Genomic DNA, 25,510 nt, shown 5'->3' on the forward strand with positions numbered 1-25,510 from the left:
GGTCAGATTGTGTCTGAAGATGGATATATTACAGATGCAGCAGAAGTTGCACCAGTGCAAGCAATGAAAGAGAAGAAGTCAGTAGGAGAACTCAGAAAGCTCTTAGGCTTCATCTCCTACTACCGTGCTTACATACAAATTTTTCTTGCATAGCAAAACCCCTCTATGACCTGTCAACTGATAAGACGGGAGGCAGTGGGTGGACACCGAAGAAACAGCCAGTCAAATGGATGGGAGAACACTGGGAGGCCCTTCACAAGTTCATTGATATTCTGACACATCCACCAGTTCTGGGGTACCCTGATTACAAGGAACCATTTATCCTTCACTGTGATGCTTCTCAAGAAGGACTAGGTGCAGTCCTGTATTAGTGACGGAACAGCAAGCTTGTGGTCATTGCCTATGGCTCAAGAACCTTAACTGCACATGCATTCTGGGAAACTGGAGTCTGGGCCATATGTGAAAGATTTGGCAGAGCTATGAGAGAGACTCTGGAAAATGACCCTGTAATTGGAGTGGTGTTGCAGTACAAAACGACAAAACAGCATCCACCAGAAAGAGAAGAGGGGTGTGCCAGATGACGCAGCAGCGCTCATGAGAGAGTGGAATAAATTGTTAATTGATGAGGAGGGGGTCCTTCACCGGAAGACAGACTTTTGAACCCAGCTGGTGTTACCAAAAGAATTCCTCAAAGACGTATACAAGCAGCTTCATGAAGACATGGGACATCTGGGGGTTAAACGAACCATACATTTAGTAAGAGACCGATTCTACTGGCCTATCAAGAAGCATATAAGTTAACATCCAAAACCACATTGAAAGAAGGTGAAAGGGGCAAGGAATATTATGACAGGTGTGGGGGAAAAATTAAGAAATCCTATTCTGCCTTTGTCTTTGGTGTGCTGTTACTCCTCACTTGGTTATCAGCAGCTCACATTCCTTTCTTGCAACGTATTAACTGCAAAGTACCTTCTAATGCAATTGGCAATGTAGAGGTTAATGATTATTATTCATGAGTAATAATCATAATATTGATAAGATGGGAAGGCGTAGTTTAGAATGCCAATTAAATCACTGCTAGTTATTAGAAATGACCATTCAGACACTGTTTGTAAAATGTTAAGGCCGCTTGAGGGTATGTCCCAGAGGGGGTATAAAAGCTTTGTTCTGTCTTAAAACTTTTGGAGAACAGTGTCATGCAAACCTAAAATCCTTTGAGTTCTGTGTTGCGCTGTTCCTCCCGTGCACGTAATAAATTCTGACTAGAACTCCCGACTCCAAATCTTTCTTCAACCACACAGGACAGCTTATACGGCAGAGCTACCCCCTGGCAGCAGGGTCTTAAATGAAAGCGGTGGAAAAGGTAAGCTTCGGTTATATTGAGAGGAGAGAGTTCATGTGGCTATACAGAAGAAAAACATGGACACACCAGTGTACGAAGTCAAACCTGAAAGCGGGACTGGTAGACTCAGAATGCTACATAGTAGGATAATTCGCCATAGCTATGCCTACATAGCAAAGAAAGGACGTTTCTTCTCTTAAAGTGAACCTGAGGGGGGGGAAAAAGGACTGCAATCTTTTGCGGGAATTAGGGCTGGGCGATATGACTTATCTCGATATTTTTGTAAGTTTGGGTGATACACGATATATACCTCGATGTGCCTTGTTTTTAACCAATCAAGCTACAAAATAAGACCAAAGACATTTAAACAATAATTCTTCATTTAATCATTAAATATGCAAAACTAACAAATACTACATGCAGGCTGTCATGGTAAATATATGCAGAATGCAACATATAACAGTGCAAGTGGTGTGTGATTACTATTATGTGTGTTATGTTATGGGATATATATATATATATATATATATATATATATATATATACACACACATACATACATATACACATGATTTACTGTCACATAACAATAACACAAGTAATAGTAATCAAGCAACACATGTGCTGTAAAATGGTACAGATTCAGTTATATTTACCACAGCTGGGTTTACAGTGGCGCATTAACATCTGCTAGACAGGGACATTTCTTCTCTGAGTGTCGCGTTTCCATTCTACTTACCGGTACAGCACGTGTTAATACTAAATAGTTATAATAATAATAATAATAATAATAATAATAATAATAATAATAATAATAATAATAATAATAAGCTGTTATACCACTTCACCATCTAATGAAACTTTCTGCATCTGTTTGCATTGCTTTCCAATTTATTAAAATGCAAACAAACAAATTATATCCGTCTAAATTAGCGGGGGTGGGGGTGCGATCGTGTATTGTCGTGGGTGCTGCTTGCAGATGGAGTTCAGCCCGGCGACGAGAGCGGGGCGGACCGTGTGCGCTTGCGCATTAAAGTATCTCATGGTTGTGTTGGTTATTGTGTGTCAGTTCTCTCTCCTCATGTCTTCTGTGTTTCTGATGCACATTTCTTGCGGCACCCGGCACGTGTGGAAGAACCGGGGAGAACGCAAAGCGTCCAAATGACGAAAAATACTGCCGTAAAGAGTGCGATTTGCGACACCACGATATAAACGATAGAGCATAATATGAAACGATAGACGTTTTTCTATCGTCATACGATATATACCGTCATATCGTACAGACCTAGCGGGAATACACCATACATCTGGAAAAAATACAGGACAGGGTGTGTGAAAGTTAAAGGAAGCGTGTATCAAAGGGAAGATTAATGCAGGAGTGGCAACACTTAATGGAATTAACAGGCATGCTTCAATGAGAATAATAAACATTTGACATTTGACATTTGACGATGTAGTAGAGAAGGAGGAACAGGATTGTGCTCAGCAATACCTTTTGGATTTAAGCGAACTTAAACTACAGGATGAGAGAAATAAAGGAGATAACGCCAACACTCAAATGGCACAACTAAATGAATTGAAAAGATATGCCTTCCTGGCATCTACTCAAGCCATGGACGATGAAATTAGATTGTTTAAGTGAAAGTTCCAGAAGTGACAGTTAATCGGGATTTCAAGATTTCTGGCCAGATTTGGGAAAGGGGCCAAAAAGACAAACTGTCATTCACAAATTTGATGCAGCAAGTTGACACGGGCTTACAGAAAGGACACACTGAAACAGATATAATTGGAGCTGTGGTGAAAGCTGTTAGCTCAGGATTGAATCTGAGGGAAATGCTTGAAATGAAAAGTGACCTCACCCTTTCCCAACTCAAAATAATTCTAAAGGGTCATTTTACGGAAGATAGCTCAGCTGGCCTTAGATGAACAATACAGTACAGAGCTTATCCTGGGGAAGTTTGTGAGATCTGTGAGCACGGGACTGTTAAGCAACCACATTAATTTCCAGCTGCAGTCTTACCTGGATGATCAAACGGTAGCAGATGATGTGCTTATTTTATAACATGAATGAAGCAGAACAATCACCCTCTCCTGTCTGATACCATTCCAGAACTATACACCACATTTAACTGTTCAAGAGTCTGCTTGTAACAATGCAATGGAACTCACAAGAAAGTATGTGATAGCATTAGTCAATTAGAATTCATAGAGGCAGAAAAAGCAAGACAAGACAGCAAGAACAATCTCACAGGATCCTGCTACATTAGCCACATCACACCAAAATGTCATTCAAATCTACTGAACTTAATTGGGAGGAAATGTTTGATCTTGTGTTCCTTAGATGGCATTATTACACACGCCTAATGGGACACTGGTGGATCCCAGGTCTGCCTCATTAATGAGGAGCGGAGAAAGAAACATTTACCTGGCAGCAAAATCAGAGCTATTGAGGACATCTTAGGTCCCGGGACACTCACAGGAAAGGCCGTAAACCAGACAAATATGCCACTCTCTGGATGGATTCAGCTTGGAGCAAAAAGTAGGTTTACAACCTGAATTCAGAGTTCCTGTCCTTGTGTCCTGTGAACCTGGCGTGGCCAAAGAGACAATAATTATCTATAATGAGATTGAAGCACTAATCATGGAGGTTGGACAGTTCAGTTCAGTTCAGGTCAAAATAATAAATATATTTAAAGCGAAATAAACAGGCGCTTGAGTTATATTATTTCAAATATGCAACAAAAATTGTAATGCTTTTTTATGTATATGTAGAATATATATAATAGAGATTTTTGAATCTCAATATTTTGAAATGGTCCCTTTTTATTTTATTATTAGTATCATAACCTTTTTATTGCTGTTCCCTCCCTTTTAGTGTACTTAATTTACTGTGGAATGTACCACTTAGAAGCAAATTATTTTTTTTAAATGCCCACATCTACTTCTTCATGCTTTGTTTTTAAATGACACTAATTTTGAGACAATATGTGGCTCATTTTGTATTGCTAGAGGCAGCTAGCTTAAGCCAAGCCCTCTGGCTCTCCATCCTACAGTGAGTGTAATATTTGTGTCAACAGTTTTTTGATACTGATACATCCAACATGTTCTTGGCAAAAATTAAGCACATAAAACTCCAATGTTTTCACTTGCAATTATCTGATCACTTATCTACCTACAGTGTGTCTAAGAAAGCTACAAAGAGCTCCTACATATTGAGTCATAGGTACATGGATTGAACATAATAACATACTTTCTATTCAGTGTAAGACATTTACAGAATAAGCTTATTTATTTACTGACTGGTGAATGTTCAGACGTTTAGTCATAGATCTTGACGGGTTTCACACAATAAATCACAACCTTGTCACACAAAGTCATTACCTTCCTCACGCTGGTTTCACATGGCTTGATAAAACATAAAGGTGGACTATCAAACCAAGTGGACCCAAATTCTAGCTTAGGGCCGGTGAAACTAGCTGTTCATCATTTACCTGCAAAGCAATAACTCAGCTAACCTCCTGAAATGTTTTCAGAAGCAGTAAGCAGAGTTTTCAAGTGGCCTCTACTATTAGATTATGATGACACTGGGACACTAGGACACTGATCAATGTGGGAACCATTTCTTGTGTTTTTGTGAGTTTTACCCACAAGCCAAAGTTTCCATGGAGCAGTCTTAGAGGGTAAAGGCCTTTGTGAATAAACACCATATAGTGTTTATAGTGAAAAAAATGACCCTTTCAAAGCTAGCATGAATTATTTGTGATCCCACCAATATTCTTGCCAGATAAACAATAATTACTTAAAAGCAGTATTGCATATAAAACAAATGCTGTTCGTTTACTAAGTGTATATGAATGACTGCCCATCTGCAAAGAAAAACCTGTGATTAAACAAATATTATTCATTTAGAGACCAAACACACACGCCCCAAAAACTTCAAATAGCCTACATCCTGTTCCAAGTAATTTGACTCCATAGATGAGTGCAGTGTGTAAAGAAAACGGAAACATTTTCAGATGTAGTAAATCTTCCAATTTCCAATAAAGAGGTAAAAGATCTTACATTCATTGAGCTTTGAAAATGAGCATCACATGAAAATGGCTGATGCTCCCGTTGCCCTTTCACTCACGGACATTCCTACACAAGATACAAATGCTTCGTATGACAGATCTGCATTCAGAAACTAATACATTTCAGGATTCCCTTTGGTCCAATTGTATCTTTTGCATGGCTTGCCAAAACAGGAGATTTGTTCAAGAATAAAACACGTTCCAGAACTTTCAAGTCCTGAAATGCTCAAGGAATCCCCCAAAATCTTAACCAAAGTAAATGTATGCTGTCTGTAACATTTCCATAAAGTCTGCTTCAGAAAGAATGCAACATAGTTCAATGTGACAAGACATCACAGAGGATTTCCTGTAGGCTACCCTGTGGTGCATCTATGATAATTAAAGACACTCAGGCACAAACTGAATGAAACATCATAGATTTGCTGGCTAGTTAATCAGACTTAATTCTAAAGTTGATGGCTTAGAAAAAGCTTAACATGCCATGACACCATTTTTTTTCTCTTTCCTGTCATATACCTCATTCCTGTCTCGCACATATAATGCTTTGGAAAGATGCAAATTGTAAACCAATTGTTTTGCATGCAACCCAAGGAAAATCTGTTGAATTATAATTTTGCTTTCGGCATATGAAAGTCATGTTTTGGTGGCTGCTTTTCATAGGTCCCTTTGTCTGTTTATGCAGCGTCTTTTATAAAGTGCAATTATCTGGCACCAGTATGAAAACTGCTGGACTGACTGGTTTCCAACCATCTGAAAGATACGATTGTTATCGCACAAGTTCACAAATCGAAGGTAGTAAAAACAATTGACTTCAGAGAGGACACGTGCCTGAGTGCTTGAACATGCGTACAATTAATGTGTAAATTAAAAAAAGAAGCATAAGGGCCCAAGGGAAAGGTATGCTAAGCAGTATTATGTAAATGTGTAAGCCTAACATTTGCAAATTTCCTATTTGTGGCTGTTTAACTGAACACAAATTCTGCATCGCAACCATAGTCATGAAACTGACACCATTCCTCGGCAAATGCCTTGTGAAAAAGGAGGGGACTATGAGATCAGCTTGGATTTAAGGTAATTATTAACCTCAAGTAATTTCATGATAGGATAAGCTGTCCACTCCAAATCTGAAAAGCAGGAATGTAATGTATGCATATCTGGAAGCCTCCTAAAATGTCTTCTGTAGGATAATAAAGAAAAGGAAATGGAAATGTAAGTTATCACCATGTTTCCTTGCCCTCAGAACATCTTATGTTAATGTATATAATCTTATATGTTGATGTAACATCTTGCTTTGTGCTGTTTGTTCCAAAGCTGCAGTATTGGAAGTCTGTGATGGCCTGCTGATACGAGTAAGCGACAGCCGAACAGAGGGAAAGCTTATCATTCTCTCCTTCTGACCATCTCAACAGACCGCACGACTACAAAACGCATCACTGAACTTTGGAATGCACCCAGGGATAAAAGTATAAATTATTGAAAAGATTTGCTGTTTACATGGATGTAAAGGGATAATCGCACATTCCCCAGCAATACGAGGATTATGGGCCACGTTTTAAAATACTGAGATTATTAAAGTAAGCTCCAAGCTCATGTGCTTTTTGAAACGTAACACCGAGATTTCTGAGTAACTACCAAGCCACATATTTTTTTGCACTTCCGCTTTCCCCACAGAGTTGTCAAACTTTAATGTGGCTTACAATTCAATGTCATGGTCTTGAACAATATCTTGTTTTTATTGCAGACAATATAACATTAACGTACAGTATTACTCCTAAGCACATACAATTATACTGTGCATATACAGAAGAAAATAAATAAATGTATACATGATTTTAGAGGGTTTCCCGCAGCACTATTCAGGCATGGCCAAAAATTGGTGCCACCTAGCCAAAAAAAGAAGTGAACAGCGAAAAAAAAATTGAAACAAAACAAAGTGTGTCTTTCCATGCACACTCAGAGACATTGTTGATATCATTTTTTTTTCAGAATGCCAACAGAATAGGGCGCAAGAATTCATGGCCTAATTTAAAAAAAAAACATCCATAATTTAAAACACTCAAGCTTGCAAGTGTAGGGAGAGAGACATTTTCAGTAGAGAATGAAATCTTTCTACTGATACACTGACATCCTAACAGTTTAGGGAATAATGTAAGCATATACCTGGCCGTTGATGCTCTCACTGAGCTGTGTGTGTGGATTTTTTTTTTCCACAGCTTGTCCTAATATGCGATACAAGTTTACTGTATCTGGAATGTGTTTGACAATGTGTCTACATGGGGTTGTTTTTTTTGCAACCTTTGCCATTTCGTGGCATACACCCAAGAGTCTGTTTTGATGGATGTGCTGGTCAATGCCGCCACAAGAAGAGGGCAAATCGGTCGTGCGGCCGTGCACTTAGATACAAAACTCAGATCCTTCTGCAAAGCGATTCCCAATACAGCTGATAAAGAGGGAGATATTGATATATCATAAATATAAGGTGTGAAGACAACAGATTAACTGGGATTTTATATGCCTGCTACTGGTTATACATCCTTAGAGAGTGGGACACACACATTGATGCATAGTACTGAGAAAGTGCACACAAAGTACTGCAGCATCAGAAGGTAGCAGCAGGAAACTATTGCTTGTCCGGTGAAATTTTTGCTGCCTCGATGTTTTACCATTGCAGCAACTTTAACACTATCCAGACATATGCAGAATTTGTCTCTGTCGGATACGTCATAGCTGCAGAAAAACCGGTACGGTCATTATTTCTGCAGTGCAGTGTTGGTCTGTCTGTTGGTATTGCTATTTTCAAACTCTACTTGTGGTGCCAAAACACTTGCACAGGTCCCAAGCTTAAACCTTCTCAGGTTTCATCTAGCAATGTTAGTTCAAATGTCATAGATATATTATAAGGTTACGTCTTGTTTTGTGTTCCCAAATATGCTGTTGACTCTGTTCTGTAGGGTGCAATATATTAATAAAATGGGTTTACAGTAATTTAAAATTGTTAAAGCTTTAATATACTTTCAGTATATCAGGGTCGTATTAGATATCATGACTTTTTAAAAATGTGAATTATATTTACCTTACGCAAAGCTGTATACGACAATACTTTAAATTACACAATGTTGTGAAATGTAAATGTAAAACAATCCTTTTTATTTAAATTGTTATTATTTCATAAAACTCATATTTACCCTCTGTTGATATATCACATTGGTAAAAACATGGTCTTTTTTCATCTAAATCAAATTAATACCACAATGTAATGTATTTTTCAAGTCACCACGAAGCACTAAATAAACAATAACCTTAAAAGGGAAATTTACTTATGTTCACTAGCCATAATTTGTTCTTGGGCAGCAAAGAATACATTTTAATAATGCATTTATATTCACATAAGGGTGAATAACACATTTTGAAAGTGGGAGTGGTATAATAATTCAGCAAGATAATTAATTCATTGCTACAGACGGTGGGTTTAATTCAACTTCCACATTATCACAGGCTCACAGATACAAATCCGTGCAAATTCTAGGTATGGCAAAAATCATAGAGATGTTGTTTAAAAAGTCGAGTGGCAGAAATAACGTTGCTGTGATTTGATTTCCCCATTGTTCCTGCGCACCGATCTTGTTATCATCATTGTATTATATGCCTCACTGCGTTCTCGTGTGCATGTCTAAGCTGAATGTGTTAGGAAGTCATCACGTATTAGGAAGGGATGGAGGCGATGCCAAGGTAACACACGCTCACCGAGGAAGGTTACAGAGTGCAAAGGTTAAATATTGTGCAGTTGTTCAAAAAAGACAGGATGCAATAGAACTGGAGAATTACGTTATATATTGTACATAAATTAAAGTCACTAAGGCAAATTTTAATCTCATTTGGTCCTATCTAACAAGCGCTGTTTGTGGAGAATTGACATCCACTGCACATGAGCAGGTGAGTCATTTGTGTATCATTTGTAGTTAAAATGTATATAAACTGAAGATTACAAGAGAAAATAGACACTTTCCCTATTCTAAAGCCAGAGAGTATTCTCTAAAGTCCCCAGCAACACCTTCTCTCTGTTTCAGGTTGGGGGCTTGGGTCTCACACAAGACCATGAGCAGTTTTCAGGTAAACAAAGCTTTGAAATATTGAAGGCCTTTCAGTATTTCAGTGCAGTACATTACATTACAGTCAGTACTGTACATATTTTTCATTTCTGTTAGGTAGCAACTGCAATTTTAACAACATACCTCTTTTTTCCCCCCCTGACTAGAGGGCCCATTTAATAATCTGAGAAAAAAAGCTCCATCTATCATATTTTTCAAACATCAGTCCATCAGTCCATATGTCTCTCTAACATCAAAGGAAAGTATTGCTGCCAAGTCTGAATTTATTAAAAATCAGTGAAGAATAAATATTCCAAACACAACTCTCATCATATCTTCTGGCTTGCAGCCACAATGTATAATTTTTGTCTTTTTCCTGCTGTCATAAAGCACATAAATATTAAAGCGGATAAAACTACTATTAAGAATAATTAATAGGAAGTGGTTGGAATGACGAAGGCTGCAGCATTATATATAATTATTGTAAATAACCCTGAAAAGGCAAAGGTCCTGTACATGTCTTGTCTCTGTTACACGTCTCTTGTGACCTAGTGTGTCTGTGGGAGTTTTGTTGAATGTATAAACAAAGGGTCTAGGAGAAAAAGGGGGGTAAATGGGTGGCGACAAAATAAAACTAATAAGTGACCTTGATGAGATGTAGTTCTCAAAGTCACATGATTTATGTCCTGGAAAGAACGCATTAGCCTCCAGTCTAATCCGGCATTGTTTGTCAGCCTCCCAAATATACATCACAGACCTTGGTGGACTCCATTTCACACAATACGAAACAAAAATCTCTGTCACACTCAAAACTTCCAAATTTTGAAATTAAAATTAATAAACTGTACTGTGAGGACTTAAACCCACTTTGAGAAAAGACTATTAGCAAAATAATAAAGGCTTTCTATATCTCATCTACTTTCCTTCTCAATTAGGACACTACACGATAATTCAGTGGCAGTTTGGCTAATGGTTATTAGTTGGGGCCTGCGCTGGTCCTTTCTTGTAGCACGTTCCCAGTTTCCACGGCTACAACCTTGTAGAAGAAAAGCATCTTGGGAGTAGCTGTGCTGAAAATAATGTCATTTTACCTCTGAAAAGGTCTGAAAATGAATACCTTCCTTTCACAGACATTCATTTTCAAAAAGGAAAAAAAACACTTGAGGTTGTGCCATCTTCCTATTAATTATAAATTGAAATGCAGAACTTTTAGTCTGAGGAGCTGGATGGGTTTGCATGTTATTTTTGAAATGCATTTCCCCCATGAGGTCAGTTTAGCCAAAAGCCACAAGACACACAGGAAAAATGCAAAATGGTTTGGGAAAGTGCATCTGTTCCACAAGTCCAGACAGATAAGTCCACCCATTTGTCTAGTGTGCGTCCGCAATAAAAGAGCCCCTTTCTCACAACTCCAGCACACAGGGAGGCTTACGCTATGCAACTTGATATACCACTCGGGAAATTCAAGACTCGGGAGCTTGAGGAACAGGGACAGGGAGGGGCCTTGTAGTGAGTAATCTAATGCCAGTGCTCGAAATGTGACTAATATACTACAGTGGTTCAGACAGGCCTGAAGGGAACAAAAACCAAACAAACAGAAAAAAAAAGACAACGAAAAAAATATGTCTCAAGGCAAATTGTTTGATTTCAAATGCATTATTAAGCTGTCATCATCCTGTCTGTATGCTTCCATAGCTTCAGTCCTCACATTTTAATGTCCTGTGGGTTTCTGGGAAATTATTTTATTGTACGGTAATAGAATAACATGTCGGCCCTTTATGATTCTAGGTTACACTGACACACAAATACTGAATCTTGGCCGGACAAAATTATAACTGTGTCTCCAAAAGTGGGGTCTGCATGTGGTACAATTCTTTATGTTTACAGTGCAACGTGAATAACATTTCCTCTTGAGAAATGACCTTACTGTGGCCACCAAACCCGAAACTCGCGCTAACATCAACAATAGCCGGACATGGTACATTTACACTTCTGCGGTGTACGAGAATATAACTCTAGTCTAGGCATGAGTGTGGTGTGATAAAATGGACATGGGAAAAAATCAAACGCTGGTCTGAAAGATTGAAAAAAAAAGCCCTGAGTGTCATAATATTGGGAATAGTTGTTCAAACAGAATCATAATTTGTAAATGAAAGTGGAACAACACAGTACCATCTGTCACAACTTGAGCTATTCCCTTTTTAGGACATGAATGAGCTCCCCACAGCCGTGAACTGTGTGATCTCCACACAGCTAAATGGCCCTTGCACAGTCTGCCACACTTAAGAGTATCCAGAAGACGTTTTCATTATCATTTGTTTACATGAAAGAGGTATTAAATATTCCACTATAGCTGTACAAGCTGAGATCAATATGCAGAACGTCGCTCTCCTGGAACAGCTGAAATGAACAATTGGCAATGGCAATGGCAAGTCGGACCATGTTTATTTTGGGATGTCTACTACAATATCAAAATACTTCACCTCTGATCTAAAATAGGATACTTACTCTATAGGTGGAAACAAGAAAAACAAAAAAACAAATAATGAGGTATAAGTAAAGGTAGAGTCAGTTTTGGATGAAAAGTAGCTATCAGGTATCCAAAAACATCACAGTGCAAAACAAATCCAGGCATTCAATTGTCAGAATTTGGAATGTGATTACAAAAATGAATATTCTACTATAGCTCAATAATTCACCCATGTTTTTAATATTCATAACGCTGTTCATCACATTGTACAGAGGATGTGCACATGCTCAGTGCCCACGTGCTCTCAGGCATAAACAAGGCATTTCAACCATCATGCACTCGCAGGGAGACTGTGTCACTGGAACATTCCCCGAATCGTGTGTCCTATGTCTCTTAGTCAGATCTGACTGATGCATATTACTGACGCTGCTAATAAAAGTAACAGTAACAGCTGCAGGGTAAACCTAAACAGCTTCAGTAGTGGGACTTTCTTGCTAATAAATAGCCTGAGCTGCCCTTTTTATGAGTGTGTGTGTGTCTGTCTTAGAAGTAGAACTAACTGGCCAAAAAATATATATCTAAAATAAGAGCAATGAGTCTGAAGTGTTATATAAAATGTGGGCAAATACCTTTTTCTTCCCCCTTCTTTTTGATATTCAAAATCGCCTGAAGACATGAGAAAAATATATATACCTTGGGGCTATAAAGAAGGCATTTGTTAAATCCCATAGTAAATTGGAAGAGGGTGTCTACTTTTCAGATCTATAGTGTACTCCAATAACATTTAAAGTTGTTTTATTAATAAAGAATGAATAACCCAGTCAATACATTTATTTTATTCCTCAGACTTTCAGTCAATTTAAATCTATCTATATGAGTAATTCCAATCAATTTACAAACAATGATTTACAAATACTAACCTCTCCTGTGTAGCTAAGCATTAACTGATACAAACTTTCCATGAATTACACCATAGGGAAAAAATATATAGAAGAACGATGCTTAAAAATAATTGTATTAACTCATTTGCTGCCAAGATTGAACAAAACTGCTTCTGAACTCCTTTTCTTTTTACAGGAGGCAAACCTTTTATTTTTTATAAGATGCAGCGCACAAGCTTGGCGATTAAAGCAATCCTTTAATACCTCACCGAGAGATTAACAAAATGTCTGATGCTTTCAGGACCTTGTGTATATAGGGGGTGGGGGTGGGTGGGGGGTTCTGCCATGAATTTCAGATGCTGTTTCTCGCTGCCTGCTGTTTTTTTGGGTAGCTCAGTCTGTGTTTATGAGCTGAGAGTGCAGTTCCCCAGGCAGGAAGTGTCTGAGGAGGGAAAATGAAAAGGAAATGCCTTCCTGATGAGGGACTCCGGCCAGATTTGAGTCTTTATTATTTTCTCCATTGTGATTAAAGGATGCGGCCTCCCAGTTCTGCGTTTTTGTTTTTCTCCTTCATGTTTAAACAAACTGTTCCTCATTCAGGTTTAAAAATAGACTGCACACAAACTACATGTGATGATTAATAATAATAATAATAATAATAATAATAACAATAACAATCATTATTAATATACCAATCTTTGGTGTGTTAATAATTTGGAGTCTTTCTAGGTTTGAGTGACCATTATTTATCACATGCTTCTAACACACATTTACTTCTCTGACCAAAGAACAGATACATTCTGTATGTTTGATATGTCCTGCGTCTGACAGCTGTGTATGCTGGTAGGTGTAGTGGAGAGTTTTTACACAAATGCCTGAAAAATTTTTTCATGTATCAATCCTGGCATTTTGGAGGAAAGAAAAACTCAGCATCACAAAATATTTTTCATTTGAAACTTTAAAAAGTTATTTTACTGAATTCCCACTACAATATACAACCAATAGTGATGGCAAATGGGGAGAAACATCGGAAAAAAGTATTCAGCGGGTAAGAAATGAAATTTTACATTCTCGGTACAATTATTTAATATTAGCTTATGACATTTCATACAGAATGAATCCCTTTCAACATGAGGAGCTGCACAAAACGTGCAACATCACTAGGTCAGTATTAGCTTTTATTACTTGCCCTACTGACAACTTGCATTAAAGATGTTTTTCATTGCACTTTATGTAGGGGTTGATGTCTCTTGTATTACATAACTGGACAGTTTCTTCATTCATTGTGTTTAAATAACTATACAAACAATTTAACTTGAGGTAGTAGCCTAGTATTTTCCGGCAACATCCGTGAATAATGATATCTGATAATCTGCATTCCTCTTATTCTCAGGACGTCTGGAGTCAGGTCCAGTCAGCACCCATGAACCCATGTTGACAGGCTAGACTAAGTATAGGCCTAGTACTGTAATGAACTCCCCATCATACTTCCTGTCTTTGGCAAAGATCCTGGCTAATAAAGTTCAATGTTTTAATTGGACTGTTATAGCCAATAAATAATTACACATACACTGTAGTTACTGTATACTCAATTTTAGATAAAATGTATCTTGCTGCTTTGGTATACAAGCTTTAGAATGCTTTTTTTCTGTGCTTTTCAAAAAAGGGAATTGTGGACAGGCCTAAATAGTCTAAAAAGAGACTTAAACGTTTTTTATTTCCAAAGTAATATCCACCCCAGGACTTTATACATGCAGATCACCTTGTCCTTGGACACAAGCCATTTAATTGAAATTGAATCGCAATTGAGGAAAGACATTAGAAAATAAAAATCATTGAAAAGGGAAAGATACTAGAACATCACTTACACGTTGGGTAAAATAAGAACATTTATCGTTTTGAACATTTCCATCGTTCAGGGTTAAACCAGCACAAATAAAGGTTGATATGCAATCTATTTGTAGAGAGATTTGGTGTGATATGCTACCAAAGAAGTAATGAATATGACTGTCCCCTGCAATCAAGGACGACACAAAGTGATTTGCCAACACATGGAAAGCCCAAAGACTGCCACAGGTTAGCTGATTAGATCAAATTGGAAGGTCTACTTGATAGAAAATGACTAATCTGCAACATTTCACTTTAAAATGTCAAGAATATCCATTTAGGAAAGACAAAGGAAGTGAACAGCCACCGAGTGATCATGCAAGACAGGAAACATTCAGTTGTCAGACGATTCCTCTGCATCACTCATTCGAGAGCCTCCCAAACTGAAGCTGACATAAACAATGCCTCTAATTCTGCAAGGAAAACCAAATTATGAATCCATAACCACCCCTCTGCTGCCGAAAAGGGCACTGCCATTAGAAGACAATCAGCACTGACAGGATGGATTAAGAAGCAGCCTGGAAATTGCAGCCTGAAACATGCCAGGGATAACTGTCAACGCAACAGTTTGTCTTGATCAAATTATTGGCTGCCACCATGTCAGAGCCTGCTTGATGTCTTGGCTTGAATCTTGAAAGAGGAAGCTACCATGGAGAGAGGTACTGCCGACCTTGACATCGACATCTGATCAAACGCAGTCTGGGGCCGAGGCAGGGGGTTCTGTTTTGATGCCTTTGGATAAATTGTCTTTTTCTTTGCCTAGGCCAGCATTTTTTACACTGTTAATAGATGCCTTGTGCAGAAGTTAAGTGTTCCTCAAAACCAAGGAACCGACAGCACAACAGAACATCTACATTCCTGACTAGGGCTTCATTAGATGAGGTACCATCATTCTTATGTGTTACTTCACATATTTTTCATTATGACACACTTCACAAGGTATTAACTTATAATGTGTTCTGACCCCTGCAGACCTCATTTTGCTGGAAGCTGGAAATCGTTCTGCCATCTTAAACACCTTGTCCTGTCATAAGTGTGTAAATTCAATTAATTTATAATCCTCCTAGAGCGACTAGGAGTTCAAACCTTACATTTTCTTAGTGAGAACCAATCTGGGCTAAAAGGTTTTCCCCCCTCTCCCTCTCACTCTCTCGCACGTTTACACTTGATATTGTTGGCTTTTGAAGGTTACCATTTGTGTATTAAGAGTAAGACTAAAACCCGGTTGGATTCTTCCCCTGGATTTCAAATTGATGAAGTCCTTTCCACATATCCTGGTGCTTATGAGCTCCACTAAATATGACAAGACCTTGGAAAGGTGTCCTGTAATTCTGAATTATGTCTGAGAAGGTTTTCAAACTTTTTGTGTTTTTCCTCCAAGGACATAAAACCACTCGATGACATTGGTGACGACTGAAGTTCTCTCTTTTTCCCCCATGCAGAAACACGAATGGTTATAAGATGGTACAACCAGGACTAGCATAGAACATTCTCGGTACAATTATATAACATATTGCTGTACCCTAAGAAAAGATCTTGCATAAAAAATTTACTAAAAAAATGTCTATATATATATATATATATATATAATTTTGGTTAAATATTAACCTTGGGAAACAAAGTGATTCAGGTCTTAAAAGCCTGCATACTGCTTTATTTTATTTTATCTCAACCAAAAAGAAAAAACGATCTTGTGTCCACCTCAATGAGCAATGAAGAAAAAGACTCAAAATCCTCTATACGGCCTCCCAAAAAGCTTGGAGCACGGGAGGAGTCGTATAATCTGCTGACCACAAGTTTGGACCCAAGCTATGTTGCATGCCCACTGTGCCCAAACGCTGCCAGGAGCTGGTGGGATAGAGCCAGCTTCAGGATACTGAGGACTGCCACAAAACAGCAATTCCTCTGGGTGACTTTGCATCTATGAAATACGGCAGAATCAACTGAACAAATCCATTCTTCCTACTAGTCCCCTAAAAACCCTATCCCTAAGTTCCCCTAGCAACTGTGTATTGTTTTGAATCTATCTCTGGCCTAGCTTTGAAGAGCTTTTGCCTTCTCTATTGTGCACGTTAAGATGCACTTCCACCGCATTTACACACTGTCAGTCAGATACACTTTTTCTCAAAGTATGCATCACTTCCCTTCACAATACAGCAGGAGCCCTTGGCAGTTCAGTGAGGACTGGGACACTCCCAGAAAGATACAGTCTATAGCAGTGGAACAAGCTTAAAGTGAACCGAATGCAATATATAAAATGTGTATATCTCCCATTTGCATTTCTTCTATTATTTCCATTCTTTTTCGTTCCATTTCCTACTCTATGTTATCTGCGTAGTGGCCTGTTGTTTGACCTTACAATCATGTTTGCTATGCTAACTAACATTTCCACCATCTGAATGGGTTGTTCCTAAGCTGATTGAATGCAATTCCTCTGGAGAGATAAGTTTACAATAGTTTATCAACACCTCATTGTGTTATGCTAATTCCTCGTCTGCGGACAGTTCCTTGCAATCATGTCAGAACAACCTTTTCAGAAACCAGGCTTTGGTGTAATAATTAACACGCAAAGTATAAAAGCAGGAGTATCAACTATCAATAACAGCGAAACACATTTGCCGCAATCTAAAATGTGCCACAAATGACAGGATGAAATTGGCCAAAAACAGGAACAAGTCGGTTTAGACATTTCAATTGGGAAAATGTCCTCTCTCTTAATAAAATCTAGACAGCTTTCATGACAAGGTTTAATATTTCTAAATTGAAGTCACTGTGGAAAAGGGCTAAATTAATACATAATATTAATAACGTGGGTGTAGGTTTAGGGGGGACAGGGGGACTTATTGAGAGAGCATCAATTTGTCCCCTTCCGTCATAGGTGTAATGTATGGGGGGGACAGACCACCCCCATATTTTGAAATATATATATGTATAATAATAGTACACTTAAAAGTACATAATTGATATCCTAGCTGTGGAATATGGACACAACAGAATTATTTATAGCAAAAGAAAATAAATTACTGGCTTGCTCACACCACCCCATCAATATGCATTAACCCGGTTATAGATTGACTGCTTTTGGGGCAATGGCAGTAGAATCGTACACTTCCTTTTACAGGGGTTCCCATGAGCACAAATCTACCATACTCAGTCATGGATTTAAAATATGATTAACTGATTTCCCTGGGGTCAGGCAGCACACAGCAGTACACTAACAGTTTCAATAATCTACACTTACAAAGTGCAGCTTCTTTGAAAATCACATGCTTATTCATTCACAATGCAACCATTTAATTCATTTTGGCAATCAACTAGGACACTCAAATACACATCCTACACCTAATTTGCTTTGGTTACCCAGACTGGATCTTGTGTTGTGTTTTCTCAAGATATAACTTATATCCTGCTGTGTGTATATGACTCTAATACTAATTATGTACAGTTCATTGTGAGTTTGTAATGTTCCACAATAAAATACTGTAGCTTAAAGTTGTATTGACAGTAAGTTGCCTTTGATAAAGGTGTTAGCCAAGTGAACAAGTAGCAGTAGTAGTAATAATAATACTAATACTCAGGTGGTATCTCAAATGATTGTATGTTATTAGATTAAGAAAGGATTAAGTATGTTTTTAGTAGAAAGCAAATCACCCTCTGGGTTAAAATGATACATTTCTTTTGAAAGGGTAGTATGAAAATTCAGTGTTTCAACTCAGGGTCTGTAAATAAAACATACATAGTCCTGTATAAATTATTAATTATAAACTAGGATGAAGCAAAGGAGCACAAGATGTGTGTGCCACACACACACACACACCAACTCAATACACACACAAACCCATGCAGCCAACTGAATGTAGGTCTTGATTATAATACAATGGGTTTATTTGAGATAAGTGTTCAAGTAGATGGCCTATCATCAGCTACCATCAATTTCTGGTGATTAACTCAATGCTTATTTAGTTGCTGACAGAGGTAAACAGAACTCAAATCAAACTCTTTACAAATGCCTTGGAGAGGGAGCAGGTGATGTCATCAATACCATTTGTACTGTGCAAATTCTGTTAATTTTAAAGCATTCATATACATAAATCAATCGACTGAGTTATTGTTAAATAGATGCAATAAGTCTTTGTATTCTCATTATTAATATTATTATTATTATTTAATGTAAGTTACTGCGTTAAATAATAGGCTAATATATGTATAAAGGCGCAACCTTTGTACACTAAGAAATTATTATTGCATATGTCTTAATAATCGTAATGGATTGTATTGTATAGCTATGCCATGCTCGAAACTTGTAGACGGTTTTATTGCACACCTGGGCACCGAGGTGAATTCACAAAGGATGGCATTTGGGGAGAAGCAAGAATACTGACCATACAAAGTAAGAAAAAAGTCAAACTAAGTAGCTTAAAATCGGTATAAAAAAAGAAAGAAAAAGACCTGTGCATTTAATTTCTGTACATGACAGAAATACAACCAACACATGTCTGCAAGTAAATCATTTACCAGTTTGATAAACTTAGCCTTGTGTATGCAATACAAACACGCAGGCATGCAGTGAAGCAAACGAACACAAACAACAGCAAAGCAGAGGTGTCTTTCCTGAAGTCCTCCTGCCTTGGAGATGAGTGTTACTGTAGCCGGCATGTATCGGGTTTTAGGAGACATTTGTTTCAATGTGGCATTCATTTACAGTGCATGGGGGAATATAGCAAACGTTTGTAACACAAGTGCTACAGGAGGCCAAGTAATGCTAAGGTCACACAGCTGCACAGAGAGAGAGAGAGAGAGAGAGAGAGAGAGAGAGAGAGAGAGAGAGAGAGAGAGAGAGGTTGCTGCTGACTGCCATGGAAACCAGTGACACAGTCGAGATTTGGCATGAACTTAAACTAACAATATAACAATGCACAATCTAGGATCCAACCAGTGGCAGTGGCATTTAAAGTCTCTCCCGATCTCTTTTCCCAAACTACTGTAACTGGGAATCCGGTTGCAGAAGGGGAGAAAAAGGGAAATAACGGAAAGTCCCCTCAGGCAGGTTGGTCAAATGAATAAGATCAGCAACAGAAACTAGTCTCAAACCCACCTGATCGTGCGGAGAACAGTTCCATACTTTATATTTCACTTTCCCAATCGTTCATGAATACCCAAACTTTACCAGCATGCCTTCTTTCACCCCCGGCTCCCACATCCACACCAAATCTGCAAGGTCTCCACACGAATGTGACCGTGACAAGCCTCAGCAGTCTCCTCCAACTATCCAATATCAGAGAGCTGGAGAGTGATCAGCACAATCCAGGGACCAAGTTACATTTGTAACCCTCAACACATGTTCTGCACACCCTGTTCAGGACCAATGCGCTCCCTAGTCCAAAAGAAAAGTCCCGAGGAGGGTGAGCCAGTAGAGGACTACACATACAAACTAACAACCCGAAAAAGAAATATGACACTTACCCCGCTCTAAATTCTAATAAACTGGTAACTCAGGGGAGATACATCCAACTACAGGTCCAGCCCTGGATCCAGGTACTCCCGGTGCTACTCCTTTGTCAGTCTCCACTAGTCTGTGCTTGAAAAAAAAAAAAGCAGAGGCTTGGTGACGTCAGCGGGAGGGAGGGACGGGACCGGCGGCAGCACTGATGTCATTCGATCGGGAGTTTCGTATTACATTTGGATGTTGGGATATTGCACAGAAATACTAATGCAAATGACTACTTATTAGTAAAATTGATCACAATTGTTTTTGTTGTTATTATTAATAATAATATTATCATTCAGTTTTTCTTTCTGTACAAATGATCATATTGCTCTTATCTGGAGCTGGCTAACTCTTTGTGTATATGTTTTTTATTGTATTTGTATGTCATTGTACCTCACCATGTAATGCTTTATGGATAATATTGTTATGGGATCTATCTATCTATCTATCTATCTATCTATCTATCTATCTATCTGTCTGTCTGTCTATGTACTTATTTATTTTTCTTTCACTGCTTGTAAATGTAAGTATGGGGGGATTGAATGATGTTTCATTGTTCACATCTCGTGTTGAGTTTATATGGTTTGGTATATACGTTTATAATGGGGTACTTGTTTTTTGGATCTGTTATATAATGTGCATTTAAAATCTACAAAAAAGAAAAGGGAGAAAAAACTGAAGGAGGGACAAAAGGAATGCAACAAGAAAAGAAAAAAGGAAAATATGAAAAAAGCTAAAGATAAATAGAAAAAGAATCAAATATATCTTTATATACAGCTCTGGAAAAAATTAAGAGACCACTTAACATTGATTTCTGAACTTGGCTCTTAATTGTTTCCAGAGCTGTATATGCAAAAGATCCAAAGAAAGAAAAAATATAAAACATATCTGTCTATCTGTATATCTTTAAGCAAACTGGTTTATGCATAATTTCATTAATTTACAGTAAAATCTCTAGATATCCCTTTGCGGTATGTGGTACGTTTACATCACAACAAATTGAGGCTGTATTGAAAGAGACTAATTAAAGTAAATTGTTATCTACTTATGTGTATATTTGTCTTCAATCTCTGACAATAAGGGAGTAATAGATAGAAGTGCAAGAGAGCATAATGAGTTCTCAGCCCAACTTTCCATGTGTTCGCCGGAGAGTTGTCCGTTTTGACAAATGTTGTTATTTACATATACAACCAGTATGGTTCAGTAAAAGGCTATGCAATGAAGGGTAATTTCTAGCACTTTAGAATGTAAAAGTAGGCTTGGTGGTCGATTTCTTTACATAGCCAATTGGATAACAAACTTAGTAAATCCATATGAAACAGTTCAAATGATCTATAGCAGTTAAGCTTCATAGACTTTTCATTATAACAAGGCTAAAATAAAATACATTCCAGGATTCTAAATTGTCTGTAAAAAGTCTGGAAAAGCACTAGTAGTTCTCTGTGTACTATTCCAAACATGAGCTCTGTGTAAATAGGGTCTTGAGAATCACTGATGCTGATAATGTGGGGTGAAAAAGCAAGAGTCTCCCTCATTTTCTACCTCATGGCAAGCATGCAAGAGTACAGAATCAGCTCATCAAATCTGTCACTGCTTGTTTTGTGTCGAGTTTGGTTTTGTTTTATTCCAGTCCCAGTGTGGGGTTCGAGAGGCATGCGAATTTGATGTATGCCTGTTTGAAGTCCTGCAGCTGACTCAATTAATTTGTATTGTTTTACTCCAGAGCCGCACTAACTCCATCAAAAGCACATCTGCATACATTGCCTTCATCACTCAGATCACAGAGAAAACATCACCCGCTGATTGGGATGGGGTGGAGTGATGCCGAGAAAATCAATGAGACCCAGATGAAAATGACTTTATCAGCACTTGAAAATCTTTTATCAAGGTAGTGATACAGACCTTTGGTTCTCAGATGCCACATGTTTACAACACATAGAAAATAAATAAATGAATCAATAGAATTACGAGGGTTTAGCTTTTTAGATCCAAAGTCTTGAACTGGATGTGAGCTGACACGGGGAGGCAGTGGAGAGAGTGCAGTAGTGGAGTAGCATTGATTCATCAAATTAGACACTTACATTTTGATTCAGTGATGTCTATATCTTTTGTAACTTAGATTCAAGAGTTAGTATAGAGGCAAAAATAAATACCAAACAAGGTTCTTGTACAATGATGACGGCTTTACAGAAGAATGTGTCCGTTTCAGCTGCATCACAAGCTTTTTAAGTTTGGCACAAAGCTATTTGTATACAGACAGCTTGACTAAAAATACATATTTTTTGCTATAAGTAAACACACTAAAAGCTGTTTATACAACCCTTGCCTGGTCTACTACACTTGCTGAAAAATGCCATTTGACTCGGTCAGGGCCTGGGCTCTAAATGCAGACAGTATAACAGTTTACCGTGAGGTGCCAGTCATTTCTCTGTCACCCTGTTACCTAAAAAGGATGTAGTTAGTCTTACATGCCTCTCTATTGTAGAAATTTGCCAAGGAAAAGGAACATGTCTGCTGGCCATTTCCCAATCTGTTTTCTTTCTCCAGCAAGCACATCTATACGAGTCCACTCCTGCCCTCCTATACACTAGACAATACATACACGCTTCACAGATTTTAGCTCAAACTGACAAACAGCTCAGAACAGCAAGGGTGTTGATATGCTTCAGGGACACCTGTTGTGAAACCACGTGAGGCTATAGACTTCCTGATCAATGCATGCTGACCTTTACAGCACCTTTCCAAACCAGGAGCTGCTAGTGATGGATCTGGATGAATGGACTCCTTTTTTCCACAATAAAACAAAAGCTATGGCATAAAATATATACTGCATCAAGAGTACAACCATAATTCTAGTGAGTCTTCTTCCTCTAGTTAAGAGACTGAAAATCAATTGTGTGGAAAGGATATGTTTTCTAGGGAGATTTCAAAGCAATTAAAATAGACACATAATACAGAACAACCTTCAGGATTGAATTTAATCTGAATCAGTTGGTGAAATGCAACTTTTTTGACCACACGAGGCCACCAAACCGATTTCTGGAACTCTGGCCTTTCCCTGATGAACCATTCAAGAAAATACAGTTTTGAGTACGATTAAGTGTCCTGGGAAAGGGAAACCTTCAACTGAATCAGGAATCAATGAAACACTTTCTGAACAATGTTTGCCTCAGAAACACTTCCAACAAGCAGAACACATCCAAGCACCCAAAGCAGAAAGAAGACATATATGCAGAGAGTGTTTGTTTCTGTTTAGCTTTAAATTCTTATTTTCTTTTAAGATCTGATGATTTCCAATTAATATTTCCTAATGCTTCACTACCTATATATACAGACGGGTGACAAATTAAAGGAAAAAGCAACATAAAGTGTCTCAATAAGGTGTTGGGCACCACGAGCCACCAGAACAGCTTCAATGCTCTTGGCACAGATTCTACGAGTCTCTGGACTCTACTGGAGGGATGAACACAATTCTTCCAAAAGATATTCCCTCATTTGGGGTTTTGATGATGGTGGTGGAGAGCACTGTCTAACACGTCGGTCCAAAATCTCCCAATGGTGTTCAACTGGTTTGAGATCTGGTGACTGCAAAGGCCATTAGCATATGAGTCGCATCATTTTCATACTCATCAAACCATTCAGTGACCCTCGTGCCCTGTGGATGGGGGCATTGTCATCCTGGAAGAGACCACTCCCATCAGGATAGAAATGTGTCACCATAGGATAACGGTGATCAATCAGAATAACTTTGTCATGATTTGCAATGACCTTTCCCTCTAAGGGGACAAGTGGACCCAAACCATGCCAGGAAAATGCCCTCCACAGCATAACAGAGCCTCCAGACCCCTCACTGTAGGGGTCAAGTGGTCAGGCCTGTGCCGTTCTTTTGGTGTCGCCACACATGCACTCGCCCACTTGTCAAGAACACGAGCCAGTTGAGCGTCTGTGTGATTGAAGCTTCTGCCATTTTTGCCTCAATGAGCCCTCCTCTAAGTCACTTAGATCCTTTCCTCTTGCCATCTTGATCCAAAATCGAGGTCAACTGGGCCTGCTCAGCATTTTTATACATGCCACAGAGCATGATAGGATGTTAATTGCTTAATTGTATCATGCAGTACACCTGTTTGGAGGCGTCGGCATTCATTATGTTCCTCCACTCATTTATTCAGGTTTTTCCTTTAATTTGTCACCCGTCTGTATATATTCCTAAATCTATTTATGGACATATTTGTTTGTTGATTTATGTTTTATTGCTTATGGATATTTTTGTATTTGATTTACTGTAAATTGCTTTTATTGGGTACTGTTAAATATCATTACATATTTGGATTTTTATATTTTTCAAATAACCAAGTTTGTCAAACCATTTACTTCTAGAGATGCCTCAATGACACAAAATCCTGGTAATATATAGGTTAATTCTACAGACATGATCCTTTTAAATACACAGAAAATATCTCCTTGTGTGGGCATGCGTGGCAATAGGTATAAGGAGGATTTTATAACAAGTTAGTGCACGCTCCTTGGTTTTATCCCTATCAAACTTTACAACTCACACCAAAGGAATTTTCTCAAGCCAGGACACAAAGCTACATTCCTGTAATACATTGAAAATTCATACTCTAAACAAGGGCTCATACAGTATTTAATGTAGTGCATTGTGAAAAGCAAAAACAGGGGAGCTGATCCAATTTAAAACTGACTGATACAGAGAAAGACAGAAGCAATGACACATCCTCTTGTATTAACACTTCTTATGTTGTGCAAATTCAATTCATTTCAGTGCAAATTAGAACATCTTGTACAATTATGGAACTAAATCATAAAAAGGTGACACATTTAGCATGGATGTTATATGCCTGCACATATTTTCAACAGTTTCAGAGCAGGCGTCTGTAGTGTTTATTTATTTATGTATTTATTTTCAAGAGATGAATTAGCTTGCTGTTTACGGACAGCAGGAAGAGTGATGGGAGAGGTGGAGAGCTAATCGTTAACAAAGCAAAGCATCCAGAGCCCAGTTATTTGCATATTGGCAGATAAACAAACAGTCATTAACCAAACCATCTCCCGCTCCTTTAAGCACAAACTACACCTATAGAGAGCCCGATCACTCAAGTTAGTGCATCGAAATACCCTGATCCAATTCCAATGCTTGCTTGAGACTTGTATTTAATTTGTTTTCATTATGCAAAACTGAAGCGTTACAGTGATAACTCCAACGTAAATACAACTGGGCAGTAGCGGTTGTTATGCATGGCTGAGAACTTCATAATGCATGAAA

The 25,510-nt window shown here is 38.2% G+C and overlaps 1 protein-coding gene across 1 annotated transcript in view; it reads right to left on the minus strand.

The window, feature by feature from the left end:
* LOC136711524 (SH3 domain-binding protein 4-A) overlaps positions 1 to 20,331 on the minus strand; it is a 40,502-nt gene extending 20,171 nt beyond the window's left edge. The window contains exon 1 of the mRNA XM_066687846.1: positions 20,202 to 20,331. The gene's annotated coding sequence lies outside the window, so the exon portion shown is untranslated. The remainder of the gene's footprint in view (positions 1 to 20,201) is intronic.
* Between the last annotated feature and the right edge of the window lie 5,179 nt (positions 20,332 to 25,510).

This window comes from Amia ocellicauda, chromosome 16 (genome assembly GCF_036373705.1).
Source record: "Amia ocellicauda isolate fAmiCal2 chromosome 16, fAmiCal2.hap1, whole genome shotgun sequence".
Taxonomy (NCBI): domain Eukaryota; kingdom Metazoa; phylum Chordata; class Actinopteri; order Amiiformes; family Amiidae; genus Amia; species Amia ocellicauda.